The 11,355-nt window shown below is 56.3% G+C and overlaps 1 long non-coding RNA gene across 1 annotated transcript; it reads left to right on the top strand.

Annotated features, from left to right (window-relative positions):
- The first annotated feature begins 10,456 nt into the window (after positions 1–10,456).
- LOC147598312 (uncharacterized) lies at positions 10,457–11,133 on the top strand. The gene is made up of 2 exons (XR_015260597.1): positions 10,457–10,591; positions 10,678–11,133. It is a non-coding gene; the product is annotated as an uncharacterized LOC147598312 (long non-coding RNA).
- Positions 11,134–11,355: the final 222 nt, after the last annotated feature.

Here is an 11,355-nt window from a genome sequence, read left to right on the forward strand (position 1 = left end):
CCTCCCCTCATCCTTCGGGCGCCGATGCGCAGCGCCGGGTGCAGGGCGCCCTCTGCTGGTGCCGCGGCGCACCCGCCGCAGCCGGGCCTCGACGGGGCGGGTGGTGCGCGGCCGCGGCTCCTCCCTGGGTTCCCCTAAATCCCCGCCCCACCGCTCCGAGTAAGGGGGAGCTGCAGGCAGGGAAGGGGGTGTGGATTCCCCCCCATGCCGCCGCGACAGGGTCTGAGGGGAGCCCCTGGGGCTGGGGCCCTCGACGGCAGGACAGGAGCCGCTTCCACTGGCAATGGGGGGCATCCAGCAGGGTGGGAACTGCTTAAACAGGAGGAGGGAAGTGTAGCTACTAAAATTAGGCTTGCAGGATTATTTCCAAATAATCGTCCCTCAGGATGAGTTACGATTTCACGGGCTCTGGTTTTAGCGAGTGGGCGTACGGCGTGTGCCCGTGTGTGGGCTCCCCCAGCTCTCTCCACCACCTTTCCTGGGTTTAGGCTGTGTTGGCCAGGGCGAGTGCAGTGGGGAGGGTGGTGATGGTGCCTGGCGGGTCGGGGACAGCCGTGCTGTCCAGCCTGGCCCGAGGGATGACGCAGGTTTAAACGTTGCACCCTCCCTGTGCCCACTGAATGCGAATCCACTCTTCAGTGGGGAGGGAAAAACATTCCCTGCAGCGTGTGGGTTCACGGTGGTGACCCCGGGGACAGTGTCTGAAGGCAGGGAGCAAGGCCTGGGCCCCCAAGTCCCCCAGCCCCCAGGGAGTGTGGGCAGCGGGGCTTTTCGGCAGGAGCCGAGCTCCTCCAGGCCCACTGTGGGCAAACCGCTGCAGTGGCTGTCAAGCCCGAAAAATGAAGCGCTGGGTGCTGCGGTGACCTCCGTCTGGCAGAGGGTGCTGGTGTTTAACTGTCGGGTGATGTGGGTGCAGTGAGATCTTCGAACCCCGAGGATTTCAGTAGCATTAGCGGTGGTTTTGGAATTCCTTCAGCTAAAAGCACAAGGTGCTTGGCTGGGCACTAAAACCAGCATTCCTCGCCTGAGGGTTTAGCGGCTCGACGGACATCTCGCAGCCCCACGGCACAGGATGTCCCTGCGTGGGCCCAGCCATGGTTTTGCAGGAGAAAGCAGGGCCCTCACCCGGGCTGCGGGGCTGCTGCACCGCAGGCCCTGCGCATGTGTGCGTCATCCCGGTGCCACCGCACGCTCCCCGGGTGCGTCAGGTTACCAGTGCGGAGCAGAAGGTGAAAGGGCGGTAGTGGCACCGTGCTGGGCGTGCCGAGCCCCCAGCTGCTGGGGTGTCGGGGGGAAATATTGCTTTTTGTCACTGCTGTGCGGGGTTGGAGGGGCCGACCACCTGCACACCTTGGGGAAATGCAGACAGGGTGGCATCCCGAGAGCGTGCACCCCCAGAACGATGTAGGGAAGTGGGGCACACCGCCTTGCAAGGGTTCTGCTCCGAGGGGGGGGGTGTCCCGGGGTCCATCGGTCCGATATTCAGGTTCAGATCCTCCAGCTGAACATTTAAAGGAGCTGCGGGTGCGGCCGTCGGGAAAGGGGAGCCCCGGCGGGGCAGGCGGGAGGGGGCGGGCAGCTTTTTGTACAGGGCCGGCCGGACAAAGCGGAGCGAGCCGAGCCCCCCCGGGCTGCTGCTCCCAATTATGGAGCTGCTCCACGGCGGGGGGACGGGGGGCACGGAGCCCCAGTTAGCCGCGGGGCCGCCGCTCCGTCTGTCGCCCCCGATCGCGGATCAGTAGCCAAACAGGGCAGCTCCGGGGGTCTCCACCCACCCCACCCCAGCTGCGCACCCGCGGCCCCGCCCGCGCAAAGCACCTGTGCTCGGGGCAGGATGCGCAGCCGCGGTGGCGGCTCCGCACCTGCGGCCGGACGGGATTTATAGGGCTGCGCGGGGCGCGCATCCCCTCTCTGCTGCCGGTCTGGGCGGGGTCTGTGGGTGACTGCAGGGTTGCTGTGTCCCCCTCTCCTCTCTCTCGCCCCCTTAGTGGGGCTGAGCCCCGACGTGGAGTACAGCATGTCTCTGCAGCAGCCGCCTCGGGTGAGCCCCCCACTCCCTGCCTCAGGGAAGCCCCGCAGCCTCTGCCCGGCTCCGCGCACCGGCGTCTGAAAAGCCTCGTCACCCACCCCCCCACCCCGTGCTGATTCTGGTCCTTTAACCCCGGGGGGGCCACAGGCCTTGGGGCAGGCAGGGCATGGGCTGGGGCTGCGGGAAGCAGCCGTCCAGGCTGTTCCCTGCCGCAATGTTTCCAGAGCCGCTTTGATCTGTGCTTGTCTGGGAGGGGTGGGGGTGTTTAAAAACCTTATCAGGGGAACAGCAGCGGTTTATTTTGGTGCCCAGCTGGTTCTTAGCCGCAGGCAGGGTTCGCTCCGTCTTTGCTCTGAGGCGGGGTGGGAAAGGGGAAAGGGGAGCCTCTCGGTTTATTCCTCTTGTTTACAGCGGCGGGTGACGGCGAGGGAGAGCCGGGCCCTTTCCCAGGGCCCCCCCGCCTCCCCGGAGCCGCTCCGGGAAAGGAGGAGGCGCGGCCGCATCCCGGCGGCTCTCTGCTCGGGACACCCGACGGGACGGGCTCTAGAGGGGGCACTCTGCCCCTTCCGCTGCTCTTCTCGGGGGGCTGAACCGCTCCCAGCCAAGGAGAGCGGCACAGGAGCGGGCCGCGCAGTACGCGTCGTAGAAGAAGGGAAAAAAAAAAATAAATCAATGTTTTTCTTCCCCGGGATGTATGTCGGCTCCGAAACACCCCGTCCCGTCCGCCCCGTCCCCGCGGCTGCCCCGAGTTCGGCCGCCAGGTGGCGCAGTTGAGCCGCTCCGCGGGGGCGGCCCCGAGGGGGCGACCGGTTTCGGGGTTCCCGGACTGGGGGCGGCTCCGGGAAATAGCAGCCGGTTTCGGGGCTCCTCGAGGGGTCCCTGGGGGAAGTGACCGGTGTTGGGGCTCCTCGGGGTGTCCCGGGGTGGGGGGGATGGCCCTGCCAGTGATCCTGGGAGTGTGGCTTCCCACAGACTGCAGAGGTGGGGGGTCTGCGGTAGTATACCCACCCCTCCGCACCCTGTGTTGTGCCCAGCCTCCGATCCATCTGTTCTCTGCTGTCGCAGCCTGTCCCTGCCGTGCTGCACCTTACAGTTCATTTTTTTTCCCTATACATGTCCTGCGTGCATGTGTGAGCATCCAACCTGACGAGGCCCTGTCGCTGTCACCCAGCTTCTGCTGAAGATGTACGCTTATGCCTACAGCACCCCTCAGAAAGCAGCAAATGCTTGCTCCGAGGCACCAGAGCACAAACAAGCTGCCAGAAGTGGTGATGGTCCGTTTTCTGCGCGCTGACCTTTTTATTGCCTGAAGTATTAAGGGAGGAAATCGTGTGAGAAAGGCTGCTTCTTTCCCTTGGCATCGCTGTAGCCGGTGACATAAGCACAGGTACATCTGTCCTTCGCCTCCTGTTGATTTCTGTAAATGGTCCTTGCCTCCAGCCTTGGGCCTGGTGTGCTCGGTAATTCTTTAGAAATAAGATCTAATTAAAATGAGACAGCGCTGTCGAGGGACTGCCTAATTGTCTTTGCAAAATGACCTTGTGGAGCTCTTGGCTGGGTTCCCAGCAGAAAGGTGTTGTCAGTGCAAAATCCTGTGCGGCTGCGGGGAATCGGTTAAAGACTTCTGGGAAATAATTCCCCAGGCTGGGAAATAATGAGCTGGTAGAGACATTGCGATGCCGTCGTCCCTGCTCTGCTCCAGCTTGAGAGCTGTGCTCCCAATCGGGGCTCAGGGGCACCTGCGAAATGGCTTCAAAGGAGACAAATCTCATGCACTGGGGTTCAGCTGTGGTAAATACCAACAGGTGTCCCCAGCTTTCCCTCTGCTCCCTCGAGTGCTAACGGTGTGTGCTTTCTTTCTGTGCCAGTGTGAAGGGGAGGTGGGTTGGACATCAGAAGTGTCAGAGATCCCCAGTGATGGGCACAGCCGTGCAGCTGGCCCCCAACTCGCCCCATCCCGCACCCGCTCTCCCCTGCCCGGGCTGGAGGCACCCACCAGGCACGCACTGGTGCTTGGCGCTGTGAAGGGAGTGTGTCACCAGCTCCCACACACTCCTCCTTCCTGCAGAGCCCCTGGGATGGTTTTTGGGACAGGACCTCTCCTGGTCTCCCAGACAGCGGCAGAGCTGGCCTCCACGAGAGGGAGCGTTTGCAGGGAATTTTATCCCAGCTGAACTGTTTTTTCTCCCAATTGTTGTTTTCAAGCAGATGCATCCCTCCAGGTTGGGACTGGCCTCAGCCCCACAGACCGGGCAGCCAGAGCCCTTTCCCTGCCCGAAGCACTGCATGAAATGCCTGTTTTCCTGGGGTGGGGACAGAACTGGGCAGAAATCTCAGCTTTTCTGAGAGAATCGTTGTGCTGTCGTACTGCTGCATACAGGGCTTTGGTGACGCGAGGGGAAACCCTGCTCTTTACTGGGGTGGGTGATGGGGTCCTGTCCCTGTGCCCCACACCATGAGAATGGGAGGATGCTTTCCTCCCTTTGGCTCATTTGTCAAAAAGGGGAAGAAGTCTCTCTTACTGGGGTGACTGGTGAGTGTCATGACTGGTGTTTGTCAAGTGTGGGCCACAGCACGAGGCTGCCCTGGCTGCAAGAGTGGGGCTGAGCAAGCCCCCCACCATGCGCAGCGACGATGGGAGCACTGGAAGATGTTTCATTGCACTCAGCCTGTGCCGTGGGGTGGTTTGCTGGGACCACACTTCAGGACTGGGGGGTTCCCACTGCCCCCCACCTCACTGTTTCCCCTCTCTGTCCCAATTTGAGACCTGTGATGCCCCTAGAATGGGAACAGGTCATTTGTCATTTCCCAAATGACTGCCACAAATCCAAGGCCAAATCTCCCACTTCTGGGGCTGCAGGATCAGGCCCTGGCACCTGTGCTGTGGGTGGCTTGGAAGAAAAAAAAAAGATGCACAAACAGCCCCAAGCCCTTGGAGGGGACCTGGGTCCTGCCTCCCCCCGTGTCCCTGGGGCCTGCGAGCGCTCAGACCGACCCGATCTGCAAACTGCAGAGCAGATTATCAGCGAGCGCGTCGGAGATTAGAGACCCGTGTTTGTGTCTGCTTCCCCCAGAGCCGGCGAGGCCGGAGCTGCGTTTAGTGCAGACTCCTTGGCTCCACTGGGCTGATTACTGGGGTAACCGTTTCCTTTGCTGGGAGCATCATGAGGAGGGCTCAGACAATTTTCAATTATGGGAAAAAAATAAAAGAGGAAAGGGAACACACAGCAACATCAGTTTTCTCCATCAGGGTGGTGGGAGGAAAAAGTCAGGCTCATCTCTGCGATGCCACCAGTTTGTGCAAGCTATGACCCATGTGGTGCGGAGCGAGTTATTTGGGGGATTTGACTCTGTGTGCTGCTTCTGCTGCAAATTCTTGATGGAGAAGCCTGGAGATGGCAGGTTTGCAGCTGTGGGATGCAGGAAAGCCCTGAGGCTGCTCCTGCTTGGCTATTCTGACTGTGCATGCACGGGTGCAACGCTTGCTTTCGCTGGGTCGTGGAGCCCGGCATTACGCGCAGGTGGTATCCTTGTCAGAGCATGGTGAGACTTTTTTTCTGAGGGCTCTAGTAGTGGAGAAATGCCACAGATTTCACTCTGCCTGCTCTATTCCCCCAGACAAAATGCATGCCCAGCTACTCCCAGCAAAGCTCAGGCTTTCAAGGGTGCTGTGGGTGCCTCTGGCCAGCCAGAATGGCCTCCCACCCCCCCCTCCTCAGCCTCCCACCACCACCCCCCCGGCTGATGCCTCTTGGATGGATGGATGGATCCATGTGCTTCCCCACATCACTCTGTGCTAAGTGTGTGCCACACACTTCCGATTAACGCTTCTGCCCATTCATAAAGCATTTCGTCTCCATTAAACATGCTAGCATTAATTTCCCCCTGTTAATTATGAGGGAGAAATGCTGGTGGGTTTTTCCCCCTGTATTTCTCATGGTCCCAGTTTGGCCTCGCTGTCCTTGGCTCTTTGAAAGCAGGGGAGCAAAACCAGGTGTGAGCCAAGTGCCGCAGCTGGCCGGAGCCAGCAGAGGGGAGGCGAGAGCAGAGATTCTGCTTTTCCCCTCTTTGCAATAAATTTCAGGAGAGGAGAAAAACGGCTACTGGCTTATTTTTATTATTGTTTCCCAAAAGAAGAGCAATCTGGTCAAGCTGATAATAAGAGTGGTGTCAATAGCAATCAGTGTCATAGCGAGCTGGCAGTTGGATGAAGCAATGGGCTGGAGAGGTCTCCCCATCCCTCGTCCCCCCAGTTTGGCGGTCAGGGCTGCCGAGCGCTACGTTCCTTCTACAACACCCTGTGTCATCCCAACCGCAGCCCCCAAACCCCTGCTCCTCGTGGGGCAGATGTGGCCTTCAGCCATCACACTGGTGGCCCAACCTTCCCGGCTTGCGCGGGGCCGCGTCCTTCCCTCCCACTCTGGGACCACTGGTCCAGGCGCCCTGTGTCTTGGCAGAGCCGCTGCCAGTGAGGTCCTGCGTGCTGGGGGAACGGGGGAATATTTATACTGGAAGATGGTATCGTGGTGCTGCTCAAGCTGTCCTTTGAGGTGGAGCACAAACAGGTCCGTTTAAACAAGGTCACCCCTTTAACAGGTTTAAGTGGGTTTCACTGTAAAATGAATTTATTTCAACAAAACTGTTTTTGATAAATTAAACCAGCACCACTCTGTATATAATTTCTATAAACAATCTTCTCTAATGTTTACCTAACCTGGGCATGCAGAAACTCTCACGCGTTAAATATTAGATGAAAAAAAGGCTATGAAAGCTTTAAATATTTTTTTTTTTTTTAAAGCAAGAAAGCCAGCATGCCATGAGAAAAAGTCTTTGCTGGTTTTTGAGCTGGGGTTCTCCTGGCTCCTGCTGAAGGTGAAGGGAGGGAGGCAGCCCCTCGTGCTGCCACGGCTTCGTGCTGGGGTTTTTTAATTCCAGGGCTGGAGCGCCGGGTACACGGTGCTGGGTGCCGGCACCCATCCATCCACACCCCTGTGTAGCCAGGGTTTGGTGGTGCGAAGGCTCGTTTCTTCCCGTGTCACGTTTGCAGGGTCCTGGGAAGCCCAGGTCTCTCATTAATTTGTGAATTAACGGTAGAGCATTAATTCATTCCTTTAAAGGCTGCAGCCCAGGTGCTGGGCTGGGGCAGCTGAGAACTGTTTGTGAGTTGAAACGCTGCGGTGTTTGTTCCAGGCTGGGCTGGGTCATTTGCTGAGTGATTTGGATGCTTTCCCGTGATCGCCCTGATTGCAGAGCACCGCTGGAAAAGATGGAGATGGCTTCGCTGAGGACAAACTGTCCAGCTCGTAAAAGATAGCTGTGGTGAGTCAAGTATCTCCTGCCTGCGAGGAGACCGAGGTTTGGCTGACAGGGAGCGCGTAGGGTTTGGGTCAGTTTGGGTGAATTTGTGCTGTTTGCCTCCAGAAAGCAGGAAGGGGTGAGCGGGTCAGATCCGATAGCGGAAAGCCCCAGGCTGGAGAAACCGGCTCCCTTCCAGCTTTGCTCCTCCAGGGCAGATCGCTCCAGTGCCTCAACTCCTCCTTGGGCTGGATTCTTGGACTTGTAGGGGGAAAAAAAAAAAAAAAAATCTTAAATAAATTCCCTGCTGCAGCTGACTTCTTAAGACATCACCAGACCAAGTCACAGGTCCAGTTCTTACATGAAAATAATGTGAGTGTGCCTTGCAATTAAGCGTGTGGCTTAATTGGATTGGAGGGAGGACAACAGAAACATTTCTGCTGAATAATTTGGTATTTAGAGATGCCCTCACAGCACACATCCCGCTCAGCTGTTCAGATCCTTATCAAGAACCCGCGAAGCTGATGATGCCATCATGGGTTCAATTGTTCAGTAGCATACAGACTAAATTTGGCTCTTTTAGGGACATCGGTTTGGGGATTGATCAACCGCTGTGGTGGCTCATTTGGAGACCTGATGCCATCAGGGAAGCACCCACCCCAAAATCAGCCCTTCTGCTCCCCTGGCACCTGAGAGCCAGCCACCTCCCCCCCAGCTGAGATTCTCACGGCTCCATAGCGTTTTCTACTGCCAGCTGGTAAAATTAAAAAAAAAAAAAAAAGGGGTGTATTGGGGGCTACTTAGATGGTTTCCCATAGTCTGCTCTGGCAGGTGATGAGTAACCTGAAACACCCGGTGAAATGAGTTGTTAACGGGATGGTGATAAAGGAGACAATGTGAGATAAAGCAGGATAAAGACGGGTGAGATCCCAGGGCCAGGGTGGGACCCTGCAGTCCCCAGAGGCGTTGGGACGTGGACAGGCTCGCGGTGACTTTTGCCGCTGTCCTCAGTGCGAGTGCATGGAAACCCTTTCTGCTGCGGGCGGGGAGAGCCTGCCGTGAGCTCCCGTGTTTGTGGATACTGAGATGATGGGATCTAAAATGTGTGTAAAAGAAAAAAAAAAAATTAGTTTATCATCCAGATAAACCCTCGGAAATTCCAGTATCTCCAAGACGTGCTTGGAAGCGATTTAGACTTTTCACTTTTGGTGTTTTCCTGATGCTTTTCAGCATTATTTTTGATGACGCTGTGTTACCAGAGATCACTTTTGGTGGATAACGCTGTATTTATAGAGAAACCAACAGCTAAATCTGGTTATCATTGACGTCGCTTATAAAATATACATAGCAATCAAGATACTGACTATGGCAGTAAATTGAAAATATATTGGAAACATAAAGCATTTTTTCAATTTATTAGTAATATAAAAAATATTTGGGCATTTTTCCCCCCCTTGTTAAAAAGAAAGATCTAGAAGCTGCTGTAAGGAAATCTGTAGTAGCGTTGGTCCAGATGCTGGTGTGGTGAGGTGGGCGAGCGGCGTGCTGGGTTTTGTGGGCTTTTCGGATAGCCAACGGCAGCGCCTGGGGCACGGTCCCGTCTGCCAAAGGGCTTGTGGCGGGAGCCCAGCCCAGAGTAGACCCTGATTCGGGGTTAGTGCCGGTGGCGCTGGCCCTAAGGGGTCCTGGGAGTGGGTTTGGGAGCTGGTGGCTTTGCAGTGGTGGCATTAAAATAGGTGACTTTCCCCCCAGTGCTGGGTCAGGTCACCCTGACCCGCGGCACAGCACAACTCGGGCGTGTTGTTGAAGGGTTAACCCCGGTAACTGCTGGGTAAGTGTAAAGATATTAATAAGGCTGCCGCAGGTCACCCTAAAAATGGGAATTTACGGTGGTAGTCAAAGCTAATGTTTTGGATCAATGCAACATCCCTGCTCAGAATGAAAAAATAAATTAAACGGACCATCATACGGAGGGTATGTAACCAAATCAATCATATTTATTGCATTTAATCAAAAGTTGATTCAGTTAAATTTATTCCATATGATAGCCGTGCGCATCGCGTGATGCGCACCTCGCTGGGGCTGCTGGTGCGGCTCCGTGAGCTCTGCACTGCTCACCGGAGGGAGGGCTCTGCCCCGCGGCGTTACCCGTTAATGAGATCAGGGGTATTAATTTGCGTACGATGCTCTGAGCAGTGGATGGGATGTGTGTGTGTACCCAGGCAAATGATCACAGAGGCTTTGCTGTGGATAAATAACATGTATTTAGTAACCAGCGTAATTCCTGCTCCCTCTGCCCTGCCCTCTTTGGCTGCATCTACAGGGCGAGACATGCTGCTGCCTTACAGCCGCTCAACGCGTGCCAACACCGTCCGGCGTGGCCTCACGGGTAGGTGTGATGGGGCAAAACCTGCCAAAAACCCCCGCTGGGGCCGGAGCGGGGCTGAGGGATGTGGCATGAGCACTCTGGCTTTACGCTGTGCCAACATCCAGGCCACAGAACATGGCAGCCCGCACTGCCACCCTTCCCGTGCCGACGCTTGGCTGGCCCTGGCGAGCCCCCTGCCCCGCGTCATCACAGCTCTGGCAGCTCCAGCGCTGATTGAATCCACCGGTCCCAGCCAGAGCCGTCCATTCCTTTGGGAAGGCTCCTGCCACCATCCCGTAGGATCGCATCCCCGGGAGCCAGGGGTGTTCACGCCTCCCCTACCTTGCCCACACACGGGGCGCCGCGTTCCCATCCCGGGAGGAGGATTTGATCACACAACCCTTCCTTCTCCTCCTGGAAGTTAAATATTAGAATTCTTCCTAGCTGCATATATAGTTCACTACATTAATCTTCCCTTAAAACATGCTCCTTCCACAAAGCCCCTCTGTATTGATCCAACAAAGACAATTATATATTATGGGGGGAGGGGGAAACAGCTGAAATATTTGAGATTGGCCCTTCAGTGGGATTTATTACGTGTCTGAACTATAGTGTCTGCCTATTTTTTATTCTAAGCCTCTATGACAGGGGTCACGTCTTCCTCCATATACTGTACAGTGCTGTGCACGCCGATGGGGCTATATGAAATACTTGGGGATGATTAATCGCACTGTATAAATAACGCACTTCTGTTGTGTTTGCAGGGGTCCGTACGTCAGCGGTACCGCGTGGCCACAGCGCCGCCTCCAGCGACAGGTGCCACTGCCCCGCGCGCCGGGCAGCGTGGCGTCCCGAGCAGCGTGGTCGGACTCCGCAGCACTCCTTGGTGTGTGCAGAAGGTTGGTCTGGAGTCCCCTAAGGTCTCGCCCAGCCTGGATTTGTCCTGGTTCTATGGTTTTTTTGGTTGTTTTTTTTTTTTCCCCAGCCCAGTCGGTTGCAGTGACCTTTCCCAGCAGGATGCAGTCCCGGGGCATCTGCCCAAGGTGATGTGGAGCACGAGGGGCTTTTCTGAGACCCTGCCTCTGCGTGGGAGCCCGTCGCCCTCCGCCTTGGGGTGCAGAGAGCCAGATTGCCAAGGTGCAGGGTGGGTGCTCTTTAGGAGAGGGGTCATGTGCTGTCTCCATCCGTTCCCCAAAATAAAGAGGCAAAGCAGGCAGGCTGAGAACGTCTGAGAGCCTCTGTAGGGAATGAGAAAATAATGAATGACCAGGATCGACTGTTTGTAAATGTGCGTGAGATTAATGAGCAAAGGCTTCTCCATAACACAGAAGGCATGAAATCAATCCCGTGCTCCGAGAATAATGAGGGAATCAATAGGATTACGAGGTTAAGGCCGGAGTAAACCTGAATGACAGCTGCAAAATAAATTTTATTTGGAGGACGTGGCTGGGGTTAAATGAAACATAATAAATAATGTAAAGCACTTAAGGGGTGGGGAAATGGCCCAGAGATGTAAGGAAGAACAGAAGGCCCTACAGTTGCTAAATCTGTCCAGTTTATATCCGCGATGTGTTTCTGCAGGCATGCGATGAGTATGGCATGAGTATGCCTGCGGCTGGGCTAGTGGCACTGCGGGGCTGTCCCCTCTCCCCTCGCTGTCTGG

This window comes from Chlamydotis macqueenii, chromosome 19 (genome assembly GCF_036417535.1).
Source record: "Chlamydotis macqueenii isolate bChlMac1 chromosome 19, bChlMac1.mat, whole genome shotgun sequence".
Lineage (NCBI taxonomy): Eukaryota > Metazoa > Chordata > Aves > Otidiformes > Otididae > Chlamydotis > Chlamydotis macqueenii.